The following is an 18,274-nucleotide window of genomic DNA, read 5'->3' on the forward strand; positions in this document are numbered from 1 at the left end:
TAATAGTAAGGTAATATTCCATGAGTTCACATAACCAAAACAACTATTGCAAACAGTGCTGCTGGGTGGCCTTGAGGATTGGCAACTCATACGTATTTTACAGCTTTGTTAGTAACAGTAGTATGCTGGATTTTTGGTGATAGATAATTCTTGGTTGTTTAGCTTGTTCTCCACAACTCACCAATTTTTTGATGCTTTTTTGTGTTTCCTGCACAAGTTTGTGAGCCTTTTTTTATCACTTCCAAATGCTTAATTATTGCCAAATTTTATCAGTTTACACATCTCCAATAATAATCCAATAATGCAAAATGAAAAATCTCTCCTTTAGTATTTACCTCTCCCAGTCTGTTAGTATTTTTAAATTTGTGAGCCATTTTTCAACCACTTCCAAATTGTGTCAGAATTTGCACTTTCTGACACAATTTGGACTTTCTGACACAAATTGTGTCAGAATTTGCACTTCGATAAGGCTGCAATAATACACCTTTAAATTCCTCCTTCTCAGCCCTTAATGTTTTTAGGAGAAGATTTCAAAAAAGTTTAGGAGAAGAAGAGCATGGTTTCAGGAAAGGTAAAGGATGTGACTAAATTTTCACTCTTTTAATAATTGAGTAATTTAATGATTCACTTGGTTAATAATTAAGAAGTGCCTGAGTCATCAAACATCATTGCAGGGACTTCAGTTTTATAGGTTATGAGCAAGTGTTTGATTCACCTGGTAGAAGAGCTTTAGCAAAGGCCCTATCCTTGTATGGCATACCAGATGAATACATTAAAGTGATAAGTGCTATGTACAAAAATAACATTGCCAATGGATAATTTTGATGGGCTTTGTCCTAAGGACCACAGCACAGAATAAAATGGGGAAGCAAAACTCTCCTCGACTTAGATAATGGTGATGATCTAGAATCCTAGACGAAAATAATTTTAGAGGTTTTGCAACTTAAGGGTGCAAGAATAGGCTTGAAAATTAATGTTAAGTCACTGAAGATCTAAAGACAAACTGGCCATTGACCTGTTTATCATTTCTAGATTTAATTTGTTGTTAAGTCACTAAGACTAGGAATAAGTGAAGGTAAAAAGGTGATATTGGGTAACAAGAAGATCAATCAAGTGAACAGCTTTACTTACCTTTTTAGTATTATTAGTAAAGATGGTGGGTGTATTGAATATATTAAAAGTAGAATAGCTAAGGCCCAGGGTATATTTCTCTCAGTTGCAAAGAAATTTGGAAGAATAGGAAGATATGTATACCAGCCAAAATTAGAATGTTGGAAGGTACAGTGATGACAGTGGCCAACTATGGTTCTGAAGTGTGGGTTCTCCTAAAAATTGAGGAGAATTTCAAAAATTTGAATCCAGAGGAATTGCCTGTGAATTGTTTTGGGTACTATACTGACTGACTGTATCTCAAACATTAAAGATGTCTGAAAAATATGGTTTAAGCCTGCTTCCTAGGACTATCAGGCAATGCTATAGTGGTTGCCTATAGTAAAGGCCATACAGATCAAGTGTTTATTATTATTAATTTTTTTTTCTCCAGAGGCACTTCATATGGAAGGGGTCATCATAAAAACTTCAAATGGGGCTCATTCGATTGGAAATTGAGAGTTCCAGTGGCCTTTTTAAGGCTCAAAAGTGATTGGAAGGCAACAGTAGGCTTGGAAGGCACCCCTTCCATGACCACCATTTCCCCAAACATGTCCAATCAAAATTATGAGATAGCCATTTTGTTCTACATAGTTGATTTCCAGATAGAAATTGGGTTTTTGAGGAGGATACTCCCCCCACAGCCCTAAGGGCAAGGGTTGTAAATTATGCCCTGGGGGCATATATGCTGTTTAGAGAAAGCTTTGTTGTAGAAACTTCAAAAAGAGCTCATTTGGTTGGAAATTCAAAGGGCTAGTGCCCTTTATAATAGTCAAAAGTGATTGGAGGGTAACTAACCCCCCTCTCATGCCCACCTTTTCCTCAAACACATCCAATCGAAATTTTGAGATAGCCATTTTGTTCAATGTGGTTGAAAATTCTGGAAATTAGGTCTTTGAGGATGACAACCCCCTCCAGCCCTCAGGGCAAGGGTTGTAAGTTATACCCTGGGGGCGTATAAGGTTTTATAGAAAGCGTTGTTGTAGAAACTTCAAAAATGGCTCATTCAATTGGGAATTCAAATGGCTAGTGCCCTTTTTAATAGTCAAAAGTAGTTCGAAGGCAACTAGCACCCCTTCCATGCCCACCATTTCCCCAAACACATCTAATCACAATTTTGAGATAGCCATTTTGTTCAATGTAATTGAAAGTTCTGGAAATTATATCTGAGCATGACATTCCCCTCCCCAAGGTCTTCAGGGCAAGGGTTATAAGGCCCTGGGGGTATATATGGTTCTTATGGAAGGAATACTTGTATCAACTTCAGCTCATTTGATTGGAAGTTGAAAGTTTTAGTTCACTTTTAAGCATCAAAAGATATTGGAGGGTAACCAGCCCCCCCCCCCCCCACATACACACACCCTATTTACCAAATGTATCCAATAAGAATTTTGAGATAGCTTTATTGTTAAAATAGTTCAAAAATCATATAACATAAACTCTCCTGTCAATACAACCCCTCAGGTTCCAGGGGCAGGTGTTGTTAGTTATGCCATGGGGGCATATATGGTTCTTGTAAAAGGGATACTTGTATAAACTTCAAAGAGGGCTCAATTGATTGGAAATTGAAAGGTCTAGATCACTTTTTAAGAGTCAAAAGAGGTTGGATGGCACCTACCCCCCCCCCCCCCTCTCCATGCCCTTTTTTCCTCAAACCCATCTGATAAGAACTTTGAGATAGCAATTTAATTACAAAGAGTTCAAAGACCATATAATGAAAACTCCAGGGTTGACACAGGGTTCAAAGATCATATAACAAAAAATCTGGTGTCAATACAACCCCTCAGGGCCCAGGGGCAGACGTTTTAAGTTATGCCATGGGGGCATATATGATTATTATGGAAGGGATGCTTGTAAAAACTTCAGAGAGGGCTAATTTGATTGGAAATTGAAAGTTCTAGTTCATTTTTGAGAGTCAAAAGAGATTGGAGGGCAACTAGCCCCCCCCCCTCAACGCCCCTTTTTCCTGAATGCATCTGAAAAAAATTTTTGAGATAGCCATTAAGTTAAAAATTGTTAAAAGTCAGATAACAAAAAATCAGGTGTTGACACAACCTCCCAGGGCCCAGGGGCAGGCATTGTAAGCTGTGCCCTGGGGACATATATGGTTCACATGAAAGGGATACTCATATAAAATTTACAGTTGGCTTATTTCATTGGAAATTGAAAGTTTGAGTTCACTTTTTAATAGTCAAAAGAGATCCGAGGGCAACTAGCCCTCCCCCCCCCTCCCGCTTTCTTTTTCCAAACCCATCTGATGAAAATTTTCAGATAGACATTTTGTTTAAAAAAAAAAATTGTTCAAAGGTTGAATAAGAAAAACTCCAGTGTCAACACAACCCCCCAGGGCCTGGGAGAAGACATTCTAAGTTATGCCCTAATGGCATGTATGGTTCTTATGAAAGGGATGCTTGTATAAGCCTTATAGAGGGCTCATTTGATTGGAAATTGAAAGTTCTAGTTCACTTTTTAAGTGTCAAGGAGATTTAAGGACAACACCCCCCCCCCCAAAGCCTTTTTTCCCCTAACCCATCTGCTACAAATTTTGAGATAGCCAGTTTCTTAAAAATATGTTCAAAAATTAGATAACAAAACTTTAGTGTCAACACAGCCCCCCAGAGTCTAGAGGGTGGGCATTGTGTGTTGTCCTGGGGTTGTATATGGTTCTTATGAAAGGGATGCTTGAATAAACTTCAGAGAGGACTCAATTGATTGGAAATCGAAAGTTCTAGTTCACTTTTCAAGAGTCAAAAGATATCCAAGGGCAACTAGCCCCCCCCCCCCCGCCACACCCTTTTTTCTCCAAGCCTATCCAATAAAAATTTTAAAATAGCCATTTCATTAAAAATAATTCAAAGGTCAGATAAGAAAACACCTGTGTCTACACAACCCCCCAAGGCCGCCCCCTCCCAAAATTCTTGGCATTTGTTAAGATTTTTACAGAAGGCAAAAATTTTGGCAGAAATTTTGCAAAATTCTTGATTTCTGAAGAAAATTCAGCATAAATCAAGTAGCATTCGGTAAAATTTGCGAAGATCCCCCCCCCCAATAAAATGAGCCTCACGAAGCCCCTGCCCAAGGGTAGGTATTGTAAGTTATGCCCTGGGGGCATATATGGTTGTTATGGAAGGGATGCTCATAAAATTCATAGAGGGATCACTTGATTGGAAATTGAAAGTTGTAATTCACTTTTTAAGAGTAAAAAGTATCAGAGGGCAGCTAGCCTCCCCCCACACTCCATTTATTTATTTTTTTCAGAGGCATTTCACATAGAAGGGGTCTTTGTATAAACTTCAATGGGGGCAAACTTTTTTCACTTTGATACCAGTTTTGATACTTTGATGAACATTTGCTTCTTTTTTTTAATTTGATTTTGCAATAAGAAATTTTTTAAAACTTGAAACTTTTTGCAATCAAAAACAAACAAATATTAGTTAAAAAAAAACTTTCCGAAATATAAGTTTTCAAAGAAAAGTAAAGGCCATTTTAAACTTAAGATCAGCATATAAAAATACCTGTTAAAATTAAAACTGAAAACAACCAGAAATTACCTATAAAGAATAAATGAAACCCGAAACGAACAGAAATTAAATAAACAATCATAGGAAAAAACATAAAACAGGTAATAAAAATGAATAAATAGATCTTAAAACAAGTAATGCTTAGATTGAATATGAATATCAAGGTGAAAACGAAAAAAAAATATTTTGCTATTGAAGTATAAATGAAACTTAAAACAAACAGAAACTAAATGAACAATCAATGCAAACAAATATACAATAGATATTATTGTAAGTGAATAGATAAATCTTAAAACGAGTGAAACTGAAATTGAATATGCAAATCAAACTTGAAACAAACAGAAATCACTACAAACAAGAGTTTGGGTATTTCCTCCTTCTCTCACTGTAAAAGTCTAAAACCTACTGTGTCATTGGTGCTTTACTGAAAACTATATGCTTCTTGAACAGTCTTGGAAAATATAAACAACATCAAATTGAATATTTGATATATAATGATATTAATTGTTGAAAGATCCATCAGTTCAAGAACTTATTTCACACTAATTTTATTTTTATTTTCAATGCTGTAAGAACTGGAAAAGAAAATATTTGTAATATAATTTGTTTTCAGTGAAGCGCCAATGATGCAGTAGGCTTTTGGTTTTTATTTACAGTTAAGGAAGGGAGCAGTATCCAAACTCTTGTTTGTAGTGAAACTAACTCAATATTTGATGTATAATGATATTAATTGCTGAAAGGTCATCAGCTCAAAATTTTACCATAATTTTAATGTTTATTTTCAATATTAAGTACAAAAGAAAATATTTGTAATAAAACTGGTTTTCAGTAAAGCACCAATGTCCAATGTTTGCATTGATTTTTTATTTAATTTCTGTTTTTTTTAAGTTTCATTTATACTTCAATAGCAAAATATATTTTTTTTCGTTTTCAGCTTGATCTTCATATTCAATCTAAGCATTGCTTGCTTTAAAATCTATTTATTCATTTATATTATTACTTGTATGTTTTTTCCTATGATTGTTTATTTAATTTCTGTTTGTTTTGGGTTTCATTTATTCTTTAATAGTAATTTCTGGTTGTTTTGAGTCTGGATTTTAACAGGTATTTGTATCTGCTGAGCTTAAGTTTAAAATGGCCTTTACTTTTCTTTGGAAGACTTATATTTCGGAAAGTTTTTTTTAATTAATAATAAGAAAAGGTTGAGATGGCTAGGACACATTTTATGGATGAAGTATGACAGATTGCTAAAGATTGTCAAAACAAAACAAAAAATCACAAAGAAGAGAGGAATTAGGGCAATAACAACCAGGGTAAAGCAGAAGGAAAATTATGCAAATATTTTGGTTAAGACCTCCACTCAACCATCCTCAGTGCAGAATAATAACAAAAATACAGATTAAAGTCCAAATGACAATATAAAAACCAAACCTCAAAGCAAACACTTAAACTAAAATAGGACCCTTTCCAATCGATGATGAAATGGTAACTGAATAAAAAGTACAATACTGAATGACATTTTGCACTTTCATTTTAGTTAAAGCATTCTTAAGGGTTAATTGCTTACCAGGTATGATATTATCAGAGATTCTATTACGTTATTAAGTAAAAAAACAAGTTTTTTAAACTGAAAGTAAGGAGCGACATTAAAACTTAAAACGAACAGAAATTATTCTGTATATGAAAGAGACTGTCCCCTCCTCAACGCCTCGCTCAAGTTTTTTATTGTTTTAAAAGATAAAGTTGTGAGACAGAGTCAAACTTTAGCGTATAGAGCGAGGCGTTGATTAGGGGACAGTCTTTCATATACAGAATAATTTCTGTTCGTTTTAAGTTTTAATGTCACTCCTTACTTTCAGTTTAAAAAACTTTTTTTTTATTTAATTTTTGAACGTTTTTGAATAAATGCAGGTTTTGATCTTGGCTCACCGTACATGAATAATTAAAACAAAATTTTCATATTAATTTACTTTTATTTAGTTAAATGGCTTTCTCGAAACTAGTTCAATTTTATTTACGTTTTTATTAGTAATAAATATGCGTATCTTACGAATTAACTTACGTATCGACCTTCTATGTTCAAATATTTTTGATACATATATTAGGGGGTTCACTCCCTAGTCAATAACTTTCTCTTTAAGCAAATATCCAAATTTTGTTCTAGTTCTATAGAAATGAACGGTTATTCACACAGGCCGTTAATTAGAATAAATAGCTATTATGAAAGTACAAAAAAATCTTTGGCTTACAGAGTGAGGCATTGACTACGGGGTGAACCCAATTATATATGTAATATTTTCTGTTTGTTTAAAGTTTCAATGTTGCTGCTGTTGCAGTTGAAATACTTGTTTTTTTGTATTAAATTTATGATCTTTTTTTAAATAACGCTGGGAAGTCTGGCGTCCCCTTCATAGCAATGTCTGGGGGAATAAGTCATCCTAAAAGATATACTTATAATATTTTCGAACATGCTGAACAAAATGGCTATCTCAAAATTTTGATCAGGTGACTTTGGGAAAAAAATGAGCGTGGGAGGGGGCCTAGTTGCCCTCCATTTTTTTTGTCACTTAAAAAGGGCACTATAACTTTCAATTTCAATTCCAATGAGTCCTCCTACGATATTCTAGGACAACTGGTTCGATACGATCACCCCTGGGAAAAAAAAAACAACAAACAAATAAACACATAGCCGTGGTCTTTCTTCCGGCAAAAAAAAAAATGCAAAATTCCACATTTTTATACATAGGAGCCTGGAACCTCTAAAGTGGGGTTCTCTGATACGTGGAATAAGATGGTGTGATTTTTATTAAGGTTCTATAGTTTTTAGGGGGTCTTTCTCCCTTTTTTCGAAAATCAGCCAAATTTTCTCAGGTACGTAACTTTTGATGGGTTGGATTAAACTTGATTAAACTTATATATTTGAAATCAGCATTAAAATCTGATTCTTTTGATGTATCTATTTGTATCAAAATACCGTTTTCTAGAGTTTCGGTTACCATTGAGCCAGGTCGCTCCTTACTTACAGTTTGTTACCACGAACTGTTTGACAAAGTATAACTTTGTGGATGGATATAAAATATAATCAGAATTAATAAGTTCATTATAACATGGACTTGGGAAAGTTTCTCCAGTCTATTCGAGCGCAACCTTTATGTGAATGTGCTTGAGACCTTTGACAGGGGTAATAATGGAGGTATTAGCAAACATAATGAAATGATGTGGGTTGTCATAGATGTGCTGAGCCAAGGCAGAATCAAAAGTCTCAGGCAGCTCAATGGCTTTGTTGATTGAGAATCTGATAACCACTCTTCCTATGTTTTGTTATTTTTGTATTTGATAGGTATAGATTGGTGATTTAAATTCTCAGGGTTCAGGGTTTCAAGCTGAGGTAGGTTTCTAATTTTTTTTTTTTAATCTTCAGATTTTCATATATTCAATTTAAACATTTAAATCTCGATATGTCTGTTGAGTGCTTCAATAAAAATTTAAAATTTGATTCAGATTTAACATTAAGTAAGAGTATTCTCCTATAAAAATTTTGGTTCATAAGCAACTAATTGTTGTTACATAATGACAAATTAAACAACATAATGATTGGATGGCATTTATCAAAATAAGTGTAAAAATACTCAGCACTATATATTGCAGTTTCTACAATTTTATGGACAAATATATGTAACCCCTATATAAAAACAACTAAATGTTATGACTGGTTGGTATTGAGGAGGTGAGAAATTTTGAAGCAATATTGTAGTTGCATTCCATTTCTGTGATTAACTCAAGTTGTGTGAATTTCCACTTTTTATCAACATTTTATTAGTAAATGTAAAAAAAAATGATGTCATTCCACTGATTCAAACTGAGAAGAGACCCATTTATTCCAGCTAGAGAAAAAACACATAATTGTTTGCCTTCTTTTATAAACAATTTTTGAAAAATCTATTCTTCTTAAATGATTACTCTGACCTTTTAAGGAGTGTTTTGGCTCACATGCTTAGTCTTAAGTATATACTTATATGAACCTTTATTAAAGTTCTAAAGAGTTTGGCCTTTATTTTAATGTTTTAGGATGAACAGAGGAGGTGATTCTCAGTGCCATAGCAAGACTCAAAAACGAATTTTTACACACTAAAAAAAGTAAATATTTTGCTTTTCAGCTCTGTTGTGACAGCACAATCCTGAAATATCATTTTGACAGCCTAAAGAAGTTGAGATTTTAAATTCCCTCCTTGTTATTACCAAATGAAGATTTTTGTCTCCTAGTTGGGTAACACAGACAGACTCCCTTAATAAGCCTAAATTTAATTAAATGCTTTTTGGCAGCATGTGTCATTAGCAAAATCTAATGGAAAACACACAAAATAACTGGAACCTTGTTTCAAACTTGTTGCAAAAAGAAATTCTGAATTATTTAAAACATATTAAAAGCTCACCTATTAAAAACTAATTTAAAAAATGACTTTTGTCCCAACCCAAACCAGAGCAAGTGGTCCCAACCGCAAATTCATCACTACTTCAGGGGGCTGAACCCCCCCCCCCTCTGGATCCACCACTGGCTCACACGTTTTGTTGCTTATTTCAAAACTACGTTATTTTTGTGAAACGTACAAGTTTTTGAATCATATGGGAATTCCCAATAAATTTTTACAAAATTTAAATGGATTTGTTTGCAGTCAGTTGTATTCAACTGACTGAAATATCAGGCATGAACATAGCATTATATAAACATCCAACTGTTATTTTATCATATTGACCTTCAGTTCTTGCTAACATCCTGTTGGTCTTCTTTAAGATACACAATAACTAAAATTTTAGTTGCTTTAATGGAATTTCCATATTGAAGTCTGAGGTACTCAAACATAAATCTTTGGACAACTGTCTCTGCACATATGTTAAGAGCACAGCTTGCAGTGCTTTGTTGCTCAAAATGATGAATTTAGTCTAGATAGTTCTATAGTAATCCCAATATCACCAAGAGCAGTCAGCACTGTATGAACAACTTCTTGTAGAGATTCTAAATTATCACTTATTAAAAGTAGGTCATCTTCATAGGGCAGGTAACTGGCATCAATACCTGCTTCTATCAAAAAGTCTTCAATTAGTCTTGTTGCAGAGCGCAATGCATTATTAAACATTGTTAATTATAGATATGGCTTTTGAAAAAAGAGTAGTAGCTTGTGATTTTAAGAAAACTATTATTAAACTTCTATATAAGGAAGGTAAACAGAGTGACCTGGGTAATTACAGAGCCATAAGCTTCATTTCTGTAAAAAGCAAATTACTTAGTATGATAGTACTTGTTAGATTAAGAGATAATGTAGATAAGGTTTTGAAGGAAGAACAGTGCAATGTTAGGAAAGGGAGATCATGAATCAATCCAAATTTGCACTTCTAAGTTAATAATTGAGAAGTGTTTGAATAATCAAACCTCTTTAATGCTTGGTTTTATAGATTGCAAACACGTATTTGATCCCACTGATTGAATACCTAGACTAAAGTTTCTATCCTTAAAAAGTGTACCAGATTAGTAAATTAAAGGGATTAGTGCTATGTACAAGAATAATTCTGTTCCTGTCAAGGTAGGAACTCTAGTCAGTACTTGGTTTGGTGCAAAATCAGGGGTTAAGCAGGGTGGTGTTTTATTCCTTTATATATATTTTTTTTTTCCAAGAAAAAATAACAAAGCATGTTTTAAATGTTTTCACTTTTTGGCTAATGAATAAAAAATTATTAACACTTAAAGGATTAAATATGAGTATATGTATATTAAACTGACAATCTAGAGTTTTTTTTTTTTTTTTTTTTTTTTTTTTTTTTTTTTAGTAAAGTGAAAATTATATTCTGGTCTTGAGAAGGCATAGGGGTTGTCAGCAGCACCCATGTTAATTTTTGTTTTGAGTTTGATTTAGTTATTTATTGTAATTTCTGCTTGTTTTAAAATTCATTTATTTGCTGATAGAGATTTGTGATAGTTTTACACTTGGAAGATTATTTTACTTTACTTCTACTCATTTTTGGTTTAATGGAACTCTTTACTCTTCTTTGAAAACCCTATTTCATATAAAAAGATTTTTCTTAAATCGATTTCTGTTCGTTTTTATTGACATAGTCTTTTTTGTGGAATTTTTTTTATATCTTTACAGTTTTTTTTAAGAATCTATAATTTGGCTTGCTATTTGTATATTAGAGAAACTTTTTCACCAAAGTCTAATCCTGACAAAAATAGTACTGGTTGATTTTATCTTATCCCTTCTCAAGTTGGCCTGAAAAATAACACACAATATCATTCCCTAAAAATTGTTTCTATGCTGTTTTATAACTTGAATACATTTCACTCCTTGATTTTTTTAAATTGTAAGAGCAGAAGTAGTATTAGTAGTAGCCCCAAACCTTTAACTAAATACCCCCAGTCATTCTCAATGTATTGTTTGGTGTCTTTTTGGCAGCCATACTCACAGTGCCTTTTGATTTAGTTTTGAAGCAACATAGTTTTTAAGTATAATGGACCAATTACATAATTGTGGTGGGTTGACATATCCAATATTCCTAGAAACATAGTTACTGAACTGTTTTACTATGCTGAACAAAAAGGACTGTACTAAGAATTTTGATTGGATGTATTTGGAAAATGAATGGACTTGGGAGGACGGCTGCTTGCCCCTCAATCTATTTTGACTCTTAAAAACAACTAGAACTGTTTGATTTAGTTCAAAATCTGCCTAAATATTCTTTGAAATCTCCACCTTTATGCTCTAGCTTGTATAGTAGCAATAGTTGTAGTACCATTAGTACAGTGGCGTATCCAGGATTTTATTTGGGGGGGGCGTCAGTCTACCTTTTTATAGCAGTCATGTGAGCAAGAAAATTATCTATTATAGTGCAAGATTTCAGGCGGGGGGGGGGGGTATGGGGGGAGGGGTAGCTAGGTAAAGAAATGAAAAGTACACACTTGTCATGAGTATTTCTAGTTGGACTTTTTTTGTTTGAGAATGTCTGACAAAATTTTGCCAACAAAGTCAGAATTAAAAAAAAAGTTAGAAGCAGTGAGAGTTTCTAGTTTGGGCGAGCAGATGTTTTGGAACTGCCACAAGTGCCAGAATTTAGAAAATAAAAAAAAGAAGTGCATTATTCCTTATATTTGCCTATGGGACCCTTGTTTTAGAGAACCAAATAAATAATAATTAATATTATATCAAGGACAATTGCCCAGAATTTGGTTTCGGAGGGGTGGGGGCCTCAGTCTACCTATTATAGCAGCCATGAAAGCAAGAAATGCATTGATATTAATATTGTTTACAGAGGATGAAGCACAATTAAAGTTTAAAAAACAGAATCAACTGCACTTAGAGAAACAAGCAACAAAAGACAACCTAACCTCTCACAGTAACAGCCGCTGGTCTTTTTTGGCTGCAAATTTATCAAAAACTTGGTCAGCATCGACCTGGATATCGTGGTTCAGGGTCATGTGAGCTAGTCCGTTCAGACGCTCCTTGCCCGTTGAGCTCTGCAGATAGGTTTTTAATCGCTTAAGACAGCTAAAGCTCCTCTCAGCAGAAGCAGTAGTCACTGGTAATGTCTGAAAAATCGTCAAAAGCCTTTGAATGCATGGGAAAAATTTTGCATCGCATGACGCAAGAATTGAAGCAACAGTTGATGGTTTCTCAGACATTCCGAGCCACTTCTGTTTCCAAAGGACTAACTCACATTCGAGTGCACGTCTACCCCCTTGAAATCCCTTGTAAACAGCAACAGCGTTCACAAATTTATTGATATTTAATGACTTGCTGTTAGCTGGCAAAAGCCTTCCAATTTTGAAAGATGCCTCCTGATGGCGCAAAAATCTTTGATCAAATTCTTCAATAAGTGAAGCAAAGTAAGGTTCAAACAATGACTCGCAATAAAAAACCTTGATGGACTCATTATCGTTGATGGACTTTCGGCGGATAGACTTTGGAACAGCCGGAGCCACATTTAACTCTTGTGCAAGCTTGTAGGCTTTCTGAAAAATTGTTTCAAAATTATTTTGTTTTGACTGCAGTTAAGTATCAGAACATAGCTTAATATGCCGACAGCACTCAACTAAGTCTAAATCTTCGGCTTGCATTAGAGACAGAGAGCATTATGGCACTTACAAACTCTAGCATAGCCATTGTGAACATAAAACTAAATTTGGTTGCTGCTGAAACCAACGCATTCGCTTTTGAAATAACTTCCGTATCGCACCATATGCTACCAACTATTTCCTCAAGTATGGAAATAATCACACAATACTAAGACATAAAAACTAAAATGCAATCATGACGCTCCACCCATCTTGTTTTGCACTACTTCACAAGCTTCCTCACAGGACTATTGGGACAAATGACAGTGACCGCTTCTACAAACATATTTGTTCTTTTTAATGAGGATGATAAAAATGATACAATCTGCTGTATAGTAGCAAAGGTTGACCTAACAAGTCCTACCCTACTAGTTTTACATAAAGCCAAATTTAAGCTGTGCAATGCACAATGGGTGTAGATCACATGCAGATATATTTTCCTAATTTCTGCCTGTGCACCAGAATAGCAGCCTGACATGTTGCTGGCTTCATCAAACCAACCCCCACAAATTTCTCCATTTTTAAGCCATATGCAATGCATTGGCTGATGATTTGTTCTGCTACTGCAGAGCCAGTGAGATTTCCACAAACATAAAACCCAAGAAACCACTCTTCACGTGAAGCACAAGTTTCATATTAGTATCTGATTACAAGAACTAATTAGGCTTGTCAGCATGTATATCAATAACTGTACAACAAACCTGAAGAATCCTTTGATGCTATATGCTGATGACAGCAAGCTCCTAGGACTGGCCCAGTAGAACCTAAATCTGTCAACTATGCAAGAAGATATGGACAGACTATCTAGATGGTCATTGGATTGGTGTCTACAGTTCAATGCCTTAAAATGTAAAGTTCTACATCTTGGACGCAATACTCAAAAACTTGCATATCACATAGGAGATGCCCAGTGTGAGGCAGTCAGTGAGGAGAAGGACCTGGGGGTTATTGTTGACAATGAGCTGAAGTTTCACTGCCACACACAAGCTCAAGTTGCAAAAGCAAACCAAGCCCTTGGCCTCATAAAGCGAACATTTACCACCAGGAAGTTGGGAGTGATTACAAAACTGTACAAAGCCATGGTCCATCCTCCCCTGGAATTTGGCATTACCCTAGCCTCTCTGTACTATAAGATGGATGTGAAAGTACTTGAGAGTGTCCAAAGAAGAGCAACTAAACTTATCTCTGCATTCCAAGACAAATCTTACAACGAATGTCTCACCTTACTCAACCTCCCTACCTTAGTATACCATAGGAAAAGAGGAGACGTAATAGCAACTTGTAAGTTGCTAGAAAATGACCTATTAAGTCATGTCTTTTCCCTGTCCTTCTGAACTACCACAAGAGGACACACCAAGAAGCTGCAGGCCCCCCGTTGCATCAAGCAAGAGCGCCAACAGTTCTTCTCAGTCTGTTCTGTCCCACTCTGGAACAGCCTATCTGAAGCCACCATCCAAACTAAAACTCTAGATGCCTTCAAGAAAGGAATTGATCAAGACTGGGCCAACACTGAATGGAGGCTGAACTGGGATATCAAATCATAACCTTGAAACACAACCAACGAAAGTTCTACAGGAGGCTCAACACCACCTTATCTTTCCGGACATCCAATTTAAGGTAATTTTATTTCTTTCCTCTCACGTGACCTTTCCGTTTCAATGCTTAGCTTACACTGCAATTATAGCAGCGTTTGAAACTTTGAATGAACTATCGCCTCTTAGTCTGATTCCTTATTGCAATTCATTCATTGCAGAGAAGCTAGTACTTATAGCTGCAGGGGTTAAATAGTGAGAAAAATTCCTTGACATCTTGTTTGATTACAGGAGGCGATTGCACGTTTGATGATAAAATAATGATATAAGCTTGCTGGAGAAATGGATAGCCATTTAACAAGAAATGAAAAAAGAAGGGGTGTTGCAAATAACTTAAAAGCGTGAATATATAGGAACTTACTATATTGGCACTTAAAAAAAAGAAGAAAAGAAATTTCGGTGGGGGGGGCGGGCCCCTCCCCCCCCCCCGGGATACGCTACTGCATTAGTAGCAGTATGCACATAGCACCTTTTGTTTTTTGAACATTCCCTTCAGCACATGCCAAAAGTTTAAACTTAATATCATGAATTGTTTCTGAAGCATTTCCGTATGTCCTCTTTCCAACCTGTGGGCATAGTGTGTTATGATTTAGTTCCATACAGTTTCAATTTTTTGCCTTAATACCTTTTTTGGTACTTGTTAAGAATCAACAAACATGCAAGAAGTGAAGTTTCATAATGCTAATAAAATAAAACAAAATAGGATGAAAATATAATAGTTTATGAACAAAATTGGACTATATATTTGCACATTAGGGGGGGGTGAGGGTACAGCATAGCATATATTAAATACGTAACCTAACCTAGGTACCTTTTTTTGCCCCTTCAGCCCCAAAAAACTAAAGTTTAAACATTTTTGACAGAGTGAGCAATACCTCACAAGCCAGCAGAAGCCTGTTTTTCATTAGGATTGCATTAGATTCTAGATATGGTCTTTCTCACGTGTTTCTGGATTCTTAACAAGTACCCTTTATTTTTAGTAGTAGTAGAATTGATGGTAGTAGCCTTTACTTTAGTGGTAGTAGTAGTAGTAGAAGTAGTAATAATAGTAGTAGTAGTGGTGTTATGAGTAGAAGTAGTAGTAGTGGTGTTATGAGTAGAAGTAGTAGCAATAGGCTACAAATATTTTTTTTTATTAGTTCAACATTCCCCATAACAAGTACTGCAACTTCCAATACCAAACTGCTACTATGATATTGCTGTTATGTCCTTTTGACAACCTGCATACAGATAGCATGTTTTGAATAAGTTGACCCTCCCCCCTCCTTGGAAATGTCACCTTCATCTCTTTAGACATATGTTGTAATGGTAGTCATAGTACTAGTAACTAGTAGTAATAGAGGTAATACTAGTAGCCATACCAGTATTAACATAATGTCTTTACAAGTAGTTGCAATCGAAGTAGTAATGAAGTAGTAGCATGCACATATTGCCTTTTGGCTAATTGATTTTCCCTTTTTAGCACTCTGAAAATTCCAACTTAATAACCAAATCAGTTACTGTGATATGCTCTTAAGAAAGTGTGCATGCACATAGCATCTTTTGATTTAGTTCAAATTTTTTCTCTATTGTAAATGGAGTAGTGTGGTAGTGGTAGCGTGCAAATATTCCCTTCTTAATCATCTCCCTTATCATTTCCTGACAGTTCCAAATTAATATATCCAGTCATTTATGGGTTGCACCCTTTTGACAATCCATATATGCATAGGCTAATGTGTTCTGATTTAGTTGAACACTCCCTTGAACATTCTCTGAAAGGCTCATCTGAATTCTTTTCGTATTTTTGATATATAAAGTTCAAACATGCATACCTCTCTCAATAACATACTATATGTAAACAATGAACAAATTGCCAAACTTATAGCCCTTAACTTAATGACTGTGAGAAAGTTGGCATCCCCAAAGACATAATTACTGGACCTTTCAACAATGCTGAACAAAATAGTTCTCTTAAAATTTTGACCAGTTGTGTTTTGTGGCATGACAGTCTTGTTGGGGAGGGCTAATTGCCCTCCATTTACTTTTTACTCTCAAAATGGGCACTAGATATCCAACTTCCAATCAAATGAGCCCCATCTGATCCAAAGTTTATATGACCATCCATTCCATGAAAACCTTATGTGCCCACGGTATAACTTACAACCCTTGTCCCTTGGCTCTGGAGAGTTGTGTCTGCCCTGATGGCATTGTTATCAGGGTTGCCAACTTGCACACTTTTCGTTTGAACTGCACTCTTTTTTACCCCAGAAGGGATAGGAAAAGTGGAAATAACTCTTTTTGGATGGCAGTTTTCATTTGCTTTAAACATCAGTAGTTGGCATATTTGTCAGAAGTGCATTTAACACAACAGGGTTGCCAACTTGCACTTTTTTCTTGTGAAATGCACTCTTTCTTACCTCAGAGAAGGCACAGAAGAGAGGATGTGCATATTTTTTTAAATTTCACTTTTTGAGTAAAATTCACTCTTTTTTTGGTTTTGATTTGCACTCTTTTTAGATGTCAGTAGTTGGAAATCCTGATCGTTGTATGCTTTTTGGACTTGTGAACAAAATGGCTATTCACAATTTTGATTGGATGTGTTTGGGGGAAAAGATGGTGTCAGATAGGGGGGATTTAGTTGCCCTCTGATCACTTTGACTGTTCCATAAAAGCCTTATATGCCCTCATGGCATAACTTGCAATCCTTGTCCTGAGGGCTCGGGGTGGGGGTCTTCTTCAAAGACATAATTACTGGACCTTTCAACTACACTGAACAAAATGGCTATCCCAAAATTTTAATGGGATGTATTTGGGGTAATGCCTCCTGTCCCTTTTGAGTATTAAATAGGGCACTAGACATTGCCATTTCCAATCAAATGAGCCCCTTTCGAAGTTTCTATGACAACTCCTTCTATACAAAGTGTCCTGGTCTAAAACCAAAAGTAGGGAGGGTAGCTGCCCTTTAATCACTTAACTCTTAAAAAGGGCACTACAACTTGTGATTACCTGTCCAATAAGCCCCTTCCAAAGTTTTTATGACCATCCTTTCTATAAAAAAAAAACCTTATATTACCCCAGGGCATAAATTACAACCCCTGTCCTGAGAGCTGGTGGGGGGAGGGCGGTTGCCACTCTTAAAGACAATTTTTGGACCTTTCAACTATGCAGAACAAAATGGCTATATCAACATTTTGATTGGATGTGTTTTGGAAAATGATGGGCATGGGGGGGGGGGCTGTCCAAAATAACTTCTTCTATACAAAGTGCCCTGGTCTAAAAGAAAAAATAATAATAATACATTGTGCCCCCATTGCTCTTACTTAGGTAGCACTATTGCATTGTCTATGATAAGGATATTTAGATTTTGACTTGGCTTTTCTCATTCTACATTAGCAGAATAGGTAATTGTTCAACTGCTTTGTTGAAACAATTGATAAAACAATCTAATTTATCCATGCATTATTAATCTAAATACATATACTTTGCTTTGAGACAAATTTGGAATCCCGCTTTGTTCACCAGTTATATCTTTCCATCAAGGATGTAATAGAAATTATATCCTTGAAAATTAATATGGGAGTTTCTAGCTTAGTTTTGGAGAACTTGTTTTGTATGCATAAATAATATTGAATTTTTGCATGGTTACTAGAAACAATGGTTTACACTTCTTATTTATTTATTTTTGTTATTACCAATTCAGAAACCTTTTGCTTGTCATGTATAAATGCAGATATTAAAGCACATGGAGTAACTAATGTAAAAGACTTACATCAACCCTTCATATATCTGAACTAAACTAGGATCCTGATGTTTTTAGTTGTAAAAATCACTACTGGGCATTGAGCTCTTGAATTGTATATAATTTTCAGAACATGCCAGATGGTAACAGTGTTGGCAAACTAAAAAAAAAACTTAATACTAAAACTCATTAC

Source organism: Artemia sp. Qi Xiang Cuo, chromosome 2 (assembly GCF_049724085.1).
Source record: "Artemia sp. Qi Xiang Cuo chromosome 2, ASM4972408v1, whole genome shotgun sequence".
Taxonomy (NCBI): domain Eukaryota; kingdom Metazoa; phylum Arthropoda; class Branchiopoda; order Anostraca; family Artemiidae; genus Artemia; species Artemia sp. Qi Xiang Cuo.